Below are 17,405 nucleotides of genomic sequence, written 5' to 3'. Positions count from 1 at the left end.
TCATGATTTATCTTTTTCTTTCTAAAAAGTACACATTTACTTTACTGAAAAGACCCAAATTCATATCTCAGTTGCAATTATCTCCCTTAATACCATTTCCTCCCACCAACTAGAATGAGAACTCCTTACAGAAATGGCTGATTCTTGGGACTTCCCTGGTGGTACAGTGGATGCCAATGTAGGGGACAGAGGTTGAATCCCTGGTCCGGGAAGATTTCACATCCCATGGAGCAACCAGGTCCATGGGCCGCAACTACTAAAGCCCATGTGCCTAGAGCCTGTGCTCCACAAGAGAAGCCACTGTATGAGAAGCCCCTGCACTCCAATGAAGAGTAGCCCCCACTGGGCCGCAACCAGAGAAAAGTTCATGTGCAGCAATGAAGACCTAATGCAACCAGAGATAAATAATAATTTTTTTTAAAAAGAAAGGAATCGCTGATTCTAAATCTGGGATCAAAAACTAAAAGATAAGCCCAGGAATTTTTTTCTGGCCAGAAATTAGGGAACCCATATATTACTACCCAGCCCATGTCCTAGACTCAGAGTCAACCTGAAAATTAAGCTCTATTCATGGCCAAAAGTGGTAAAATCTAAGAATCGAAAGAAAAACTCTTTTGGAGTGAAATTCCCTAAATATATAAAAATCAATGAGTTTGGACTTGGCAATGATTTCTTGCATATGACATCAAAAGCACAGGCAACAAAAGAAAAACTAGACTAATTTTACTTCATCAAAATTAAAACTTCTACACATCAAAGGACACAACTGGCAGAGACAACTCTGGGTAAATAGATAACCCACAGAACGGGAGAAAATATCTGCAAACCATATATCTGAAAGGAATTACTATCCAGAATATAAAAAGAACTCACACAACCCAAAAACATATACGCAAACAACACAGTTGTCAAATGGGCAAAGGACATGAACAGACATTTGTCAAAGAAATAAACAAATGATCAATAAACACATGAAAGAATACTCAGCATCACCAATCATTAGGAAAATGCAAAGCAAAACCAAAATGAGATACCACTTCATATGCATTAGAAAGACTATCATAAAAAGAAAAAATAACACAGAAAAGAACATGCTGGCAAGGATATAGAAATTGAAGTCCTTGTTCATTGCTGGTATAAATGTAAAATGGTATAGTCACTTTGGAAAACAGTATGGCAGTACCTCAAAAAATTAAACATACATTAATAACTAATTACCATATGATCCAGCAATTCTACTCCTGGGTATAAACAGAAAAAAACTGAAAGCAGGGACTCAAACAGATATTTGTATACCAATGTTCATAGCAGAATTATGCATAATAGCAAAAAGGCTGAAACAAGCCAAACATCCATCAATGGATGAATGGATAAACAAAATGTGGTATAACCGTATAATGGAATATTATTCAACTGAAGAAGGAAGGAAATTCTGATACACACTTCAATACAGATGAAACTATTAATCCATGTGGCAACTGACCTCTCTACTTGTCAGACCACAGATCTACAGAAACTTGGCAGTGGTTGTGATACCTGTAGTCTTAAAGCGACGTGTGGAAAAAGGTAGAGATCATGGCAGAGGCTTCACTTTGGAAGTAAAGTCACAACTAAATAACAGGATCATCAAGTACCCTGTTTCTCAAGCTCATGCCTGAGATGGGTAAAGAGTGCTAGTTATTTCTCTGAGGAGCCTGTCCTTCATCTTTTCCTGTTTATAGCATCTTTTACCACACACATACACACACATGCTTTTCCCTAATTTCTCTATATGTTCATCTGTTCTTTTACAGTATCAGGTTTTACAACTTCATCTACCTTGTCCAAAATGATGATCAAAAATAGATGAACCCTTTGAAAGAGATATACGAATTGCCAACAAGCCATGGAAAGATGGTTAGCATCATTAGCTATCGGGGAAATGCAAATCAAAGTCATGAGATATCACTTTACAACTAGGACGACTATGATAAAAATACAGTCAAAACAAGTGTTGGCAAGGACTGGAATCTGTGGGAATATAAAATGGTGCAGACACTTCGGAAAATAGTCTGGCAGTACCTCAAAAGGTTAAACATAGAATTACCATAAGACCAAATAATTCCACAACTATGTATATACCCAAGAAAAATGAAAGACATATGTCTACACAAAAACCTGTACATGAAGGTCCAGAGCAATATTATTCATAATAGTAAAAAAGCAGAAACAACCCAAATGCGTAACAACTTAGTGGCATATAGCCATACAACAGAATAATATTCTTCAGGCATGAAAGGAATGAAGCATGAGAATTCCCTGGTGGTCCAGCAGTTAGGATTTTGGTGCTTTCACTGATGGGGCCTGGTTTTCAACCCCTGGTTGGGGAACTAAGATCCCACCAGCCATGCCAAGCAGCCAAAAGAAAAAGAAAAAAAAAACCAACACCCAGAAATGAAGTACTGATACGTAAAACAGCATAGATGAGTCTTTAAAACATTACACTAAGTCAAAGACGCCAGAAACAAAGTTCACAAATTGCATGATCCCATTAATATGCAATGTCCAGAATAGGCAAACCCACTGAAACAGAAAGCTGATTAATGGTTGCCTAGGGCTAGGGCAACTGGGAAAAACAAAGCATGACTGCTAATGAGTACAGGGTTTCTTTTTTTTTCCCCCAGCGTTTCTTCTTGGAGTGATGAAAATGTTCTGAAATTGTGGTGGTAGTTGTATTAACTATGAATATATTAAAAATCACTGAATGATACACTTTAAGTGAGTGAACTGATGGTGTGTAACTTACATTTTAATAAAGCTGTTACTGAAAATAAAGATAACGACTGCAAAAACAACTCCTTCTTCAGAGAAAACAGACAGAAAAATCTCAGTCCTCTCCAGTCCACAATGTAAATCTAAATACCCACCCTTGATAATGTGGGGACACTCACAGGAAATTAGGGAGGTAAGTGAAGTTATTGTCCATGAAGTTCAAAGTCCAACCATTTCCATGGTGATTTTTTTTTTTTTTTTTGGTCAGTCAGAATGACACAAACCATATTTAGAAACGCATTCCAGAAAAATGCTTTGAAGAATTTTATTCCCAACATTCACAAATTTAAAATATCTATTCAGACAAGAGAAAATGTCCAGAAGACCCAGTTCTTAGGTCTCTCTCTCTCCCCTTAGGACTCTCCTTTTTTTGGCTGACCTTCTACTGTCACATTAAAGAGAGTGACAGACAAAGACGCTAGTTCTCCTTGCTTTCCTCCTGCCCCTCTGGCCATTCTTAGTCACCTCTCTGAGTCACTGACAGAGCTGAAATGCTGTGGTTCCTCAGAGCTCTGCGCTGTGCTCTGTCTGTTTCTAAGATCAACAAATTCTCACTGGGAGGAGCCCCAAATCCACCTCTCTAGCCCCAGTCTTTCTCTTGCGCTCCATATTCCAAGTATTCAACGGCCCAGTGCACAGGTCTTCGAATCAAATGTCCAGAACCAACTCACCCCATATTCCTTTCCTGTCTTGGTGAATGGCATCACTATTAACCTACATGAAGAAGCCAGAAACCTGGAGTTATAGTCAATTAATCATCTAGTCATGTTCGTTCTGTCTCCTTAACATTTTACAAGTCTTTTCTATTTCCACTGCCAACCCAAAGTTCTAACTATCTTTATCTCCTGCCTGAATTATAGAGGAGCCTCGTGAGTGAACTTTCGAATGCCTGGACTGCTCCTCTCTGGTTGCTGTGTGATTAATCATGCCACTCTCCTGCTTAAAGCCGATGACGGCTCTCCATTACCTTCCCATTTTTCTACCACCTCCCCTACCCCATTTCTGCCTAGTTCATGCCACTTTTCCTCTCACCATCTACCCACCAAGCTCCTTCTGCATGGAAAGCTCTCCCGGCTTACTCTCACTCCTCCTGGATGTCTGACACGTCACCTCCTTTGGGAAGAGACCTTGACAAAGCCTGAGGTAGGAGCACCTGCATGTGCAACCATAACATCCTGTTTTTAGCCCTGTCTCAGCATCATCTTTGCTGCTCTGTAATGTACTGCATCACAACCGCCAGCTTCCCCTGTGTTTCTCTGCCACCTCCAACCAAGATCACTGAGCTCATTCAAGATATTCGAGGGTGCTAAGCACCTTGTAAACATTCAACAGCTATTTGCTGAGTAATTAGTTCATCCTCAGTATTTACTTAATGGCCATTTCTATACAACATTCATATGGTCGGCCTTGCTAGCCACAGAGGCAGTAAGCTAAGTGCTAGATAAGAGTCCACTTGAAATAGGGGGAAAAAAGCTTACAAAATGGCAAGTTCACCCAAGTTCTCCTCAATAAAACTGATCATTAAGTGACTACAATGTGTCAAGTATTATACCCAGAGCTTTCGATACATAATTTAATGTTCACTAGAACTGTAAAAGAAAAACAACTGACATTAAGTAGCAGGCACTGTGCTACACACTTCACATTTGTTACCTAATTTGTTACCTAATTACCCTGTGAGGTAATATAAGAAGCTGAGTGAGATCTTTAGGTTCCTGCATACACTGGTGAGGTAAATAGTCCCCAAAACAGCTGGTTTGCGACTGGGGAGGGGGCCTGCCACTAGCAGCAGAGCTCTTCTCCATCATTACATTACTCTACCTCTGTCAATTATCTAGACTGAGACATTCTGTTTATTATCCTTAGGAGATGGTTTCATACTATAGGATTCTTGACAGGAACTGGCAGGAAGTTGAGCTGGAGAGATGAAAAAAGAGAAAAGTTGTCTCTTTAGGAGATCATACCCATATCCATTGCTGATGACCTAAATTCAACTCTCCTGGGACTAGACTCATAAAACAAGTTACCCAGTCATCCTTCCATCCCTTGGTCTTCCTCCTGTATATTTACTGCCTTGATATCAACCCTAAATGTATTAGCCCAGATGGTCCCTATCCTGTTCCCTTTCCCTACAGTCTCTTACAACATTCAGTCCTGCCAATTGTGTTCACCACAGTTCACAGTTCAATCCTGGTCACCAGGTCTGCACAGTTCAGTTCAGTTCAGTCACTCAGTCGTGTCTGACTCCTTGTGACCCCATGAATCACAGCACGCCAGGCTTCCCTGTCCATCACCAACTCCTGGAGTTTACTCAAACTCATGTCCATTGAGTCGGTGATGCCATCCAGCCATCTCATCCAAGCACTGCATAAAAGTTGGCTATTGTTACTGTTACATCCTAAATGCCTCTTGCTCTCTCCCTTACACGAGCACTGTTCAGCTTCCAAAGAACTAGTCTTCAGGAGCAAGCAATTAAGGCCAAGAAAGAGTATCTTCTATGAGGACTAGAAGCCAAGCCTCCAGATGCTCAGGCCCCAAGACCTTTCAATGAAAGCATAATAGATCAACAATAGCAAAATCTAAGTAGCAAGCTAAAAATGCATGAGAATATCAGATACTGGAATAAAACTAACAAATAGCTCCGATCCCAAGGGACCAAACATTCTATTTTATCCCATTTCACAAAATTAGTAAGTCAGCACTCAATCTTTTAACATAGTGGCTCTCAACAAGTGAAGACGAGGCTGTACATACAAACATACAGACACACTCTCACTCACTCACTCACAAACACAGACATCCACCCACCAGGGGACATTCTGCAATGTCTGGAAACATTTTTTGGTTGTTACAACTGACAAAGTGCTGGTGGGTAAGGCCAGGAATGCTGCTAAACATCCTGCAATGCACAGGACAGCCCTCTGTCCACCTGAAGACAAAGAATAATCCACCCAAAAGGTCAACAGTACTGCGACTGAGCAACTCTGTTAAACAAAGTCCTTCCATGTTCAGGTACCTAAGGTGTAAGTTATTTCTTTCTGGGAAGATGATACAAACTTTCCAAAGAAGTTAAACCAAAATAGACACATTTAAGGTATCACTGGAAGAGAGGTAGGTAAATGCTAAATACCTGGTTGAGAAATGCTGGGACTTGGGAGGAAGGAGAGCACTACAGAGGCTGAGGCACTGTCAAAGATCTCAGAGCAGATGGGACTCCTCACTTCACTCCAAGCCTGCCAACTGAGGACCCCCCACCAATCCAGCACCCCCCCCCCATTCCAGAATCTCCCCCTCCAGCCTCACTTTCAACAGATCCCTTCCACTCACCCTTGGCTCCTGCCACACTGACCACCCACAACAGCTACTTCTCCACAGGGCTACTATGTCCCAGTGTTACTACTGGAAAAATCCCTCAACAACTTCCCAAAAGCTCTGCCCTCCAGTTGAGGAGTACTCAGCTTCCCCCAACCCCAGGCTGAGGAGGACATGTTGTCATCTCAACCCAATCACCCAATCGTAAGAATGTGCTTCTATGATTCCTGTGGACAAAGGTGGAATATGCTTTAAAGGACTTCTCTGGTGATCTAGTGGTCAAGACTCTGCACTTCCACTGAAGGGGATGCAGGTTAGATCCCTGGTCTGGGAACTAAAATCCCACATGCCTCAAGATGCAGCCAAAAAACAAGCTTAAAAAAATAAGAAAATGCTTTCTTTTTCTTTTTTCTTTTTTAAAGCCCTAAAGCCTTGGACTTTCCTGATGGTCCAGGGGTTAAAACCCTGTGCTTCCATTGCAGGGAACACAGGTTCAACTCCTGGTCAAGGAAGTTCCACATGCCATGTGGTATGGCCAAAGAATAAATATAAATAAATTAAATAAATTTTTAAAAAAAAAAAGCCCTAAAGCCTTGCTCTCTGCCACCTAAAATCAGGACTTAGCAGCTGCCAGCCAGGAGACGCCTCATTTCCTGTAGTTGCTCAGTAAAAATAGGAAGTGGGGGAGGAAATTCACAAAGCAGAAACAAAAGTAATCACTGCGTAGCTTCCTGAACACAAATCACTGAGCAGGGAGGGTATCATTAAAACATGGAAACGGAAAGGGAGGCATGGAGAGCCAAGACCAACGGAAAGGAAGTGACACTTAGGGGTCCACCAAGCCCAGATTACTTCTGTGCCCAGGAGACTGCTCCCAAAGAAAACTATGGTCTAGTTTATACAGAGAGTTTCCAAGGAATATAACCCATGTTAATATAAAGAACCATACGACAGCTCCTGAAACATTAAAGTTATATCAGAGTTTAAAAAAAAAGTCAATGAAAAAATTTTAAGGATGCCAAGATTAAACTATATTTTTCCTGGTCAAGAAGTGGCTACTAAAACTGCTATTGAAGACAGGGACTTCCTTGGTGGCCCAGTGGTTAAGACTCTGTGCTTCCACTGCAGGGGGCACTGGTTCTAGATCCTTGGTTGGGGCACTAAGATCCTGCATGCCCAGTGGTGAACCCAAAACAAAATAAAACAAAAAGTTACTAGATAACTGACTGGTTGACAAAATCTGAAGCCCATGCTTTCCTGTATGAAAACTCAAGTAGACAGGGGAAAAAAAAAAAAAACCCTACTAAATGTACAGCTTTGTGCAGCCAAAACAAAACAAAAAGTTACTAAATAACTGACTTGTTGACAAAATCTGCAGTCCAAGTTTTCCTATACTGAGGTATGAAAACGCTAGTAGACAGGAAAAAACCCTACTAAATATGGAGCCTGGTGCAGCCAAAACAAAAAATATTAAAATTATATTGAGGTATGAAAACTCAAGCAGACAGGAAAAACTCTACTAAATATTCTATTTATAGAATTCTAAAAATTTCTAATCATAGCTAGAATCTATTGTAGTTAAAGATACTTCTACCTGTGTCCTCTAGCATGGCTCAACCCTGTAAGTTGTGCCTGAATGCTCTAGGCACCTAGGATGCAAAGGTTAACAGTGCTGGTGTCAAGGAGATTCTGGTCTAATGGTGTAACACTGCTTCCAAGGGGTGACACCTGACTGCCACTTGTGCTGACACCTACTCTAACACAATTTATCAATACAAAATATGACATTCCTCCATTAAAAAAAAAAAAAAGCAAGTTAGCATTAGCAGATTGTGAAAAAGCTTTTATACTCAGTAATCTAAGAATAACTGATAATTTCAGTTACAGCAGAAAAAAGAAATTTTCTAACCACAAAGGCAACAGAGTTGAAATTTAGTTTCAGAATAACACAGGTTAAAAACAAAATAGGCCAGGAAATTCCCTGGTGGTCCAGCAGTTAGGACTCTGCTTTCACTGCCAATGGTGTGGGTCCCTGTAAGCCATGAGGTAGGACCAAATAAACAAAAAAATATTAGAACTTTCTAATTGTATTAGAGAAATGCTCTGAGTCAAAAAAAAAAAAAAAAAAAAAATCTCTGTTGAACAGAAATCTCCAAAAGGAAAGGAAATGGGGGTGCAAGGGGAAGTCAGAGTCTTGCCAAGAGGTTTATCTGTAAACAACTACCCCACATCTCCAAAAGGTGAACAAAGTTGGCTCCTAAACATCTGAAAAAGTTTACTCAGGGGAAACAAACTTTTTAATCTATAAACTGAAATGGTCTTGAACCAAAAAAATTTGCACATCAAAATGCACCCAAGCACTATGAAGACATTCATGACAACAAACTATGCTGCTGATGGAAATTCAAGCATAAATCAAGGGGAAACTTTAAAGTAAATCATTAAATTAAAAGTTACAAAACACTGATGCAATTTTTCAAATCCGATCTGTTAAAAAATATTTTTTTAACCTAGACCTATTAAAAACCTTCAGATTTTGTTTCAGTGTGTTAGAGCACGAAAAGGCTTTGATCTACTCAGCTCTGGTTAAGTCTAGTCCAAAGTTTCCAAATTTATGTATCCATTAGAAAGTCATTTAAGAAAACTTAAAGTTCTATAGCGCTACTCATTCTTAACAACTTGCACTGTGGAACCTATCCAAAATTAACCTCCAATGGGGAAAAACAAGTATTTATCAAGAAGCTTATGTACAAATGGGTAAATCAAACTGTAATATGGAAACTATTTTTCTTACTACAGAGATGAACTATATAAATTTTAGATAAATACACTTCAGATTCACGATAATTTCTGAAAATTTAAGGTACCCATGAAAAATTTTATCGATGGATATAACAGAAGTTCCCTCCTTTGGACTGGGAACAAAGCCTCCAATTTTCACACCCAGCAAGACTTTCCGTCTCTCAAAAACCCCAGTAAATCAGAGTTATAGCTCAGAAGCTCATTCTTCTCTGCAAACATTCCACCAAGTCAAATATTTAGCAGTGAGGACATTCAAGGAGCCTCCTCCTCATCTCACCCCCACTTCTTTTCAAAGCAGGCAAGACAGCCCTAGGAGGAGGACTGCAGTGGCTCATATTCTCAATTTGCGGGGTAAGATGCTCCAACATTGAGAGATTTCATGGAAACGGTTACGGCTTTGGGAGACAGATTGACCTGGATATGAAATCCTGCTCTCAGTAACTATCAGTTGAATGAATGGTATTTACTAACCCAAGATCTTATGTAAATTACTGAACTCCTGTGCCTCAGTTTCTTCAGGACTTCAGTGAGGATTAAGTCCATAAAGGACAGCACTCAATAAATGGAAGCTACTGCTTTGAACCAGGCCACAGACCAGTCAAGAGGGCAGCATTTTATCTTTTTTTTTTTAATTCTTCACTCTGGCCTACTGTCATTAAATATACAAACTCCCCTTCACCCCCACCCCCACATAGTTATAACAAGTTTCAAAAATATTTTTTACCTTCTTGCAGCTCTGGCCTCAACTCCCAAAATCCCAGCGAGAAACTGAAAGTAGTGCTGCCCTGTGTTCTCCAGAGGGGAAGGAAATCAGGCTCCTCCCATTTCCCTGCTTACCACTGGCTCCTCTTTCAGCCCCAAACTACAGAAAGAACAGGGGCACTGCTAAGGAATGAATTACCTTGGATTACAAACTACATTACAAAGCAACTTAAGCACAGGTGCCTTCTCTCCTACCTTGAGATGGGGAACAAGATAGTCCTTGTAGACTTCCCTGGTGGTGCAGTGGATAGGAGTCCATGCCTGTCAGTGCAGGGACACAGGTTCAATTCCTAGTCCAGGAAGATTCCACATGCTGTGGAACAATGAAGCCTGCGCACCAACTACTGAACCTGTGCTCCAGAGTCCACAAGTCACAACTACTAGAGCCCCTGAGTCTAGAGCCCATGCTCCGTAACAAGAGAAGCCACCACACTGAGAAGCCCTCACACTGCAACAAAGAGTAGCCCCGGTTCACCTCAGCTAGAGCAGACTGCACACAGCAACAACGATCCAGTGCAGCCAAAAATACAGAAAGATAAATGAAAATTTAAAAAAAAAAAAAAAAAAGATGAAAGATCTTTGTCCCTGGTGAGAGGAACCACTTTCCCCTCTCCCTGCCGAGGTTACCAGACTGCAGCTCTCAAACCTGGGAGCCAAGCCAGCTTCCTCTACCTGTTCTCAAGCACACACATCCCCCTCTGGGATCTGGGAGATGGGTAGAGGAAGACTCAGGTATTTCTAGGTTTGCCAGTCATAATGACCATCTCACTGGCACCTAATCCCCAAATCATTTTCAATTAAGAAAATTTGAATTTTTTTCAGGTAATACCTAGCTTTAATTGCACACTCAAAATCAATCTTTCACATTATGATTCTTTGCAACTACCAATTTGAAAAAGCACATACCTGACGGTGGCCTAGACACAAGGATCATAGTCAAAATAGTTTAAAAAAAAAAAAAAATCAACACCATCTAAGAAAGAATCCTAGAAACAGACTCAGGAAATGTAGAGGCCTGTATCCAGGATGCCCACTGACTACAAGCACCAACCTGGAAGTAACCCACATGCACTGCATTAAGGGATTCATTAAAATAATTACACAGGAACACCCCACAATCATGTGAAAGATCAAGGTAGAGTGACCACAATTCATCAAGCCTAAACTATCATTATCATATATCATATCATTATTTTATATATATTAAGAACATTGACTGGCCATGGCATTAATATACCCCAGTTTCAGGCTCCCTCAAAGCTCTTTCCTGCCTCATTTCTCTGCCTCAGTCCATCTCAGACATGTATCACCCCCAGAACAAGTCACTTTGTGTCCTTGTCTCTCCTTTCGTTTTTTCTAGATGTTACCAATATTTAAGATCCACTGTTTCAATGAAACCATCTTCAGCCCCTTTAGTTCCCCTGAAGCCTTTGCAGATGAATTGTGAGCACAGAGAGACGGACTGGACATACCTTCACAGTCACTTTGGTGCACAACAGAGGGCCACACCACAACCACCACCACCAGAAACCCACACCTGTCAGGAACTGTTCTAAGGACTTCACAAATAACAACTCCTTTAAGCCTCACTATAACACCAGGAGGTAGGCACTATTACTTTCCCCCTTTTCAGACAGGGTAAACTGAGGTAAAGAGAGGCTTAGGGGTTAGTGACTGACTAAGCAGTAGAGGCAGGATGTAGACTCAAGCAGTCTGGCTACAGTCCTTGCCCTTAACCTCTACGCTACATTCCCTCTCTAAATGACTACTGTGTACAACAGACATTTAGCTTTTAATTCCTTTTTTTTTTTTCTTTTGGCCATGCCATGAAGCTTGTAGGATCTTAGTTCTTGGACCAAGGATAGAACATGTGCCCCCTACACTGGAAGCATGCATGTATGCTCAGTCACTCAATTGTGTCCAATTCTTTGCAGCCCCATGGACTACAGCCTGCCAGGCTCCTCTGTCCATGCAATTTTTCAGGCAAGAATATTGGGAATAGGTTGCCATTTCCTACTCCAAGGATTCTTTCCGACCTAGGGATCAAACCTGCACCTCTTGTGTCTCTTGCACTGGCAGTCGGGTTCTCTACCACTAAGCCACCTGGGAAGCCTTACAGTGGAAGCACAAAATCTTAACCAATGGACTGCCAGGCAAGTCCCCCTATTAATTTTTAATTGATAATATAATACAAGTACACCACTGAAAAAAATCATATTGTACAAAAGAGTATGCAAGAAAAAGCTAGGTCAGTCTACCAACCTCAATTTCTGGAGCCTCAGTCCAATGGCAATCACTGTTTCTTTTCTATCATTCAAGAATTGTCCTCCTGCTCTTAGAAATCTGTTTCATGAGTAACCTCTCTTTTTTTTTTTACACAAATGGGCACATATACACATTGTCTTGCATCTTGCCTTTTTCACTGAGATTTCTCTGCACTTATGCATTCTGTACCTATGCTGTTTTGATTCAATACTAAGACACACATATTTTCACACTTTAACCCAAGATGTTTTTATGAAGTCAGAAAATCTTGTGACCTTGGACTTCATTAAGAAACAGGAGCCACAAAAGGCTTTTAAGTGCATAGCAGATATCAAGGTTTAGCCTTATAGCAACAAGCAGGCTGAATCGAGGGACAGAGACCTTGTAGGTGATACCTGACATGTCATTTCTCTTTAACAGTAAATACCTACATCACAGGACTATTATGAGGAGCAAACAAGGTAATATATGCAAAGCACTTCTCTTGACACCTGGCTGGCAGTGAGGCTGAGGGACAGACACAGCACCTGAGGCAAAAGCTAGAGACTGTTACGATTTATATCTTCAAAAGCTGGCCCCACTTTCCAGTCTCATTTCCCTCTACTCCCCTATTCATGTCTATCCACCCTCTACCCTAAATCTCCTTCAAATCACATACCTCAAGGTTGCTCAGCTCTATACCTCTGTAGCTGTCATGACCCTGCCTAAAAGCCCACTCCCCTTCTGGTGGAGGTGAACTCACTACTTCCCACAGGATTCAGTTCAAGACCAGCCTTCCCCTGGAAGTCTTGACAACTGTGGCTGGATTCTCTGCATAAGCAATTTGGGAAGAGCATATCTGTCATGACTTCCCACCTTCTGGCTCTCAGCTTTGCCAGTGCCCCAGGAACAAGTAGGCTCAGGAGGACTGACTCAGGCCATTTAAGCTCAAAGATGACTGATGTATTAACCAGAGAAGTGAAAGTCAAAGTTGCTCAGTCATGTCCAATTCTTTGTGACCCCATAGACTATACAGTCCATGGAATTCTCCAGGCCAGAATGCTGGAATGGGTAGCCTTTCCCTTCTCCAGGATCTTTCCAATCCAGGGATTGAACCCAGGTCTTCCACATTGCAGGCAGATTCTTTACCAACTGAGCCACAAGGGAAGTCCAAGAATACTGGAGTGGGTAGCCTATCCCATCTGCAGCAGATCTTCCCGACCCAGGAATTGAACGAGGGTCTCCTGCATTGCAGGCAGATCCTTTACTAACTGAGCTATCAGGGAAGCTCTGAAGGCCAATTACAAACTCTATAAATAATGATAAGAGCTAATACTGAGCACTTACCAGGGGGCCAAAGAGGAAGGTGTTATTATTACCCCATTTCTCAGATGGGGAAACAGACCAGAATCTGACCAGTCTGGATGAAAAGCACCCTCAACAGGAAATCTCCATGTAAAGTCATGTTCTAATCAAAGGGTTTTCGGACCATGGCAGCAAAGGAAAGATTCTTCCCACTAGAGCCCACTAGAGGTATCAACAGAGATGCACCCATCTGTTTGGAAGTGCAAAGGCCCAGTGGAGGACTGCACACAGCTCCTCCAACCATGGTCCCCAGATGGTACTACAAACACATAAGTCAATTCTCCTGGACCCACCAACCCAATTTCCAAAGATAGCTTCTGAAACCTCTCCTTCCAGAGTCCCAGTCTTTCTTCTGAGGATACAACATTAAGTTTAAGCATTTGGTCACAAACACATTCCAATCATGCCTTCTGAGGTTATAGCTGGGTCATTCCGGTTGAACTTGAAAGTTTTCCCTGAAATTCTCAAACCTAACTTTACAAACTTCTCTTGCTTTGTATTTTTTCTATAGATAATTGATGTAACATTCATTCTGATTTCATTCTCAGATGATCATTGATTCAATCAACAAATACTTAAATCACTCCGGAAACACTGTGCTTCAGGCTGTGGAGATAGCAGCAGTGAACATGACAGACAAGATCTCTAAAACCTGTCTCCTGCTTCTAGACACTTGCGATACTTGATGAAATTGCTTATCTGGTTTTCTTACCTAGGCCATGCCTTCCAGCTCTGTATTCCAATCTTCCAGTACAGTAACTAGCCTATACTGTAAATACTCCATAAATGTGCACTAACTAAATTCATGACTAAATTCACTGGGTCTCGCTTTTCTAATTCACAGTAGGATCATATTATGTCTGAAGTCCCTTAGAGCAAAGGTACAAGTTTAAATCAAACTGTAAGGAATAGAAAGCAAATGGCAAATACAACCCAAATCAAGAAAGGAGAAGAGTTGTAATAAGTCAACTGGTAAGAACTTGAGAGTCATAAAGGACAAGCCACCTTGGGAAGCAGTGAAGGGCTCCCTCACCTGGAGAAAGTATGGCCTCGGGAACATGTCCAGGGGTCAGTTAGAATGAGAGAAAGAAATTACTTGCAGCAAAGACTGAGTTGGGGTCACCAAGTGGAAACAGGGTGAAGGGATGAAATGGGTCTCCACCTAAAAGTCACATATTGGATGAGTGAGAAGGAGCATGCACTGAGGGACAGAGGTAGAGATATGAAGTTAGGCCTTTGAAAATGCCTGGGACCTTCCCTGGTGGCTCAGATGGTAAAGCGTCTGCCCGCAATGCGAGAGACCCGGGTTTGATCCCTGGGTTGGGAAGATCCCCTGGAGAAGCAAATGGCAACCCACTCCAGTACTCTCGCCTGGACAATTCCACAGACGGAGGAGCCTGGTGGGCTACAGTTCATGGCGTTGCAAAGAGTCGGACGCAACTGAGTGACTTCACTTCTCTTTAGAAAATGCCTAGACCCTGATGCTGGGAAAGACTGAAGGCAAAAGGAGAAGGGGGCAGCAGAGGATGAGATGATTAAAATAGCATCACTGACTCAATGGACAAGAATTTGAGCAAACTCTGGGAGACCGTGAAGGACAGAGAAGCCTGGTGTGCTACGGTCCATGGGGTCGCAAAGAATCAGACACAACTTAGTGACTGAACAACAACAAAAATACAAAATGCTCCCAGGCAGATGTGGGCAAAAGAGAAGCAAAGACAAATGAGAAAGCAGTCACAAAGTTAAGAAAATGACCACGATAGCATCAAGAAGGCCAACCAAGAGGAGGTTCATAACAGCAAGGAAGTGTGGCTCACCATGCCAAATACTTACAGTCAAGGGAAATGAGAAAGCAGCAGCCACTGTGTCTATCCATTAAGGGATAGAGGATGGATTCAGTATGAATAAAGACATTTGAAGCACAACCCCTGACACATTCAGGCTTTCAGTGAACTTATACTAAGAGAAAATGGGATCTCACTTTTTCTGTAACGCCAAAAGAGAAATTCCTTATTCAAACCAACATCCTCTGTCCACCTTGGAAGGTCATCATTTTCCACTAAGCAGACAGTCACAGGAGGGAAAAGAAAAGAGAGGACACTCAACTCATGTGATGCCCCAGTCCACTAACTCTCAGAAACAGTAGTTTTCCTATAGACTTGTTAGATTTGCGTGACAAAAAGCTCCTGGTGTATTAGGCTTCAGATTAGCAACAGAATAAACACTTAGCAAAATTTTCAGCTGAATCATGTGCAACTTGTTTAAAAATTTTTAAAGAGGATGCTTAAAACATGCTGTCTTCCAAAAATCCAGGGATAATTTTAGATAGAAAAATCTAGGCTTGCCAAGGGAATCTGAGAACTTTTCTATCTTGGTCTCCAATGCTAACCTACGTATTCGTGTGCAAAAATAGAGGAAGATTAGAATCTCAAATGCCAGACGGAAAAGTTGCCACAACAAACCTGAACTCTTCATATGGAGTTTGTTATCTTGTCAGTAAGAAAGCAAATGAAACAGTAGTAACTAAACTTTCTATCTCAAAAAATCAAAATCAAAATCAAACATTAAATACTCCCTGGACTTGTAAAGAAAAATAATTTTTTTAAAAGATACTGTGAATGGAATTTTGAAAAAGCATACACAAAATCTAAATATCAAATCTGTAAGCAGTCCTTTACAAACACATACTTAGAACTTTTGGTGTAAAACATGATAAAATGGCAATTACAGCTTATTCAATAAAATTGGGAAGGTATTTGGAAAATATTTCATATCTTAAACCAAAACTCTATTTTAAGTAAACTAAATAGCTAAAAGAAAAACAAAATAAAACCATGAAATGAGAAGCAAAGATGGAGGTATGTTACAAATACTGGAACGGAGAATAATTTTAGAAGCGTCAAAAAAAGAAAAATAATACTATGTATTTTTAAAATGAATGTTACCTTTGACCTCATTTGTTAATTTATCCTAAAAGAACCATCAGACAAATCCCTGTGGCAGAATCATCTATCCCATGACGAATTGGAAACAACTTACATGTTCATTAGTAGGACTTGGTTAAATTGTGATATACAAAGGTATATTATGAAGTCTATAAAAGTGATAATACATGTATTTACTGGTATCACCAAAATGTTAGCAATGGCTATCACTGAATGGTAGGTTGCAGGATGATTGTCACTTTAAAAAGTACTGTCACAACACTTGTTGTCTTGAGCGAGAAGAAAGGAGAATGAATTGCTTTTATAATGGGAGTGAGGGGCGGAAACAAGCTATTTTCAAATTAGGGCCTCTCCCCCCAAAGCTAAGTATTCCATCTGGCAAAATTTGTGAGGAGAATAAACAAAATTCTTATCATGCCAACCAGGCAAGCTTCTTTCCTCGCACCGAGCAGAGCAGGAAGACACACCCCTGACCCTACGCTCGCCCCTCGGGCTTGGGTCCTTCATCCTCAGCCCCGGCCCTCTCGGGGTCCCCGCGCAACCTCCCCGGGCCCGACTGCGCCAACGGGCTCAGCGGGGCCGGAAAATCGTGTTCCTCGGGGCCCGGCCCTGCCCGGCCCCGGCGGGGAAGGTGAGCTCAGCCGACCGGCAGCCGCGGGGCGGCGTGAAGGCCGCGTCCGTAGGCAGTCCCCGCGGACCCCGAGACCCATAGGCCGAGGTCCCTCCGCGGACTCCTCGGAGGGGTTTCCGGGAGCGGGTCCCGGGGCCAGCTCGACCTCCCCGGCCCCGGTCGCCCCAGGGAGCGCCCCTGGCCCCTCATGTCCCGCATCCGCGGGGTCCCTGCCGCGCCCCCAGTCCCAGGCACGAGCCGCGAGGCCTCTCAGGGCTTCCGTCCGCCCGGCCAGCTCCCCCTGAGCCCGGCGTCCTCCACAGCGGACAGGCAAGGGGCGGGAGCCGACGGCCCTGAGTCCTGAGGCCCCGAGCGGGAGCGACGCCCCACGAGCTCATCCAGCCGCCAGCCCCGGCAGCCGCCCACCGCCCTCCCGCCCCGCGGTGGGTGAGCCTGCCCGCCCACCAGCGCCAGGCAGCGCCTGCTCGTGCCCGCTCCTCACCTGCGACGCGCCCCGGCCCCCTGCGCACCGCCCGGACCGGCTGTGTACACCG

The 17,405-nt window shown here is 42.4% G+C and overlaps 1 protein-coding gene across 3 annotated transcripts in view; it reads right to left on the bottom strand.

Moving 5' to 3' along the window:
- GARRE1 (granule associated Rac and RHOG effector 1) overlaps positions 1-17,405 on the bottom strand; it is an 80,988-nt gene extending 63,583 nt beyond the window's left edge. Inside the window, exon 1 of one of the 3 annotated variants that reach the window (XM_065925778.1) lies at positions 17,354-17,405. The gene's annotated coding sequence lies outside the window, so the exon portion shown is untranslated. Of the gene's footprint in view, positions 1-9,649; positions 9,716-9,882; positions 9,906-17,353 lie in introns of those variants that run through there. The other 2 variants (XM_065925780.1, XM_065925779.1) reach the window with 2 other exon arrangements.

This window comes from Muntiacus reevesi, chromosome 2, assembly GCF_963930625.1.
Source record: "Muntiacus reevesi chromosome 2, mMunRee1.1, whole genome shotgun sequence".
NCBI lineage: Eukaryota > Metazoa > Chordata > Mammalia > Artiodactyla > Cervidae > Muntiacus > Muntiacus reevesi.
Note: the sequence above shows the minus strand (reverse complement) of the source record. Positions and strands in the feature narration are given on the sequence as shown.